A 380-nucleotide genomic window follows, 5' to 3' on the forward strand; every position below is an offset into this window, starting at 1 on the left:
GACAAGGAAGTGGGTTAATCCATTTTAGAAAGATTTCTCATGGAAAATTATCTTTTAAAGCTTTCCTCGTGTACTTGAAGGAGTAAATCATGATCTCTAAGGACTAGTAGTCATTAAGTTTAAGCACCCCTAAATATCGATGTTGAAAAGAAAGTCGAAATTTGAAGTGCTGGTTTACTTAAAAGTAACTTTTTGTTTATTTTTCCTTTTTAACACTATTGAAAGTATAATGTGCTTCATGCTGTTGAAACAGAAATTGAAGAAGATATAACCCCTGCCCTCTAGTAACTTACACTATTTAGGAGGGAATATTAGATGTGTACACTGGTAAGGAAAAATTGTAAATAACAAAATTGGGGTTATTAAGAAGGTCTCGATGG

Source organism: Mandrillus leucophaeus, unplaced genomic scaffold (assembly GCF_000951045.1).
Source record: "Mandrillus leucophaeus isolate KB7577 unplaced genomic scaffold, Mleu.le_1.0 Scaffold69, whole genome shotgun sequence".
NCBI classification, from domain to species: domain Eukaryota; kingdom Metazoa; phylum Chordata; class Mammalia; order Primates; family Cercopithecidae; genus Mandrillus; species Mandrillus leucophaeus.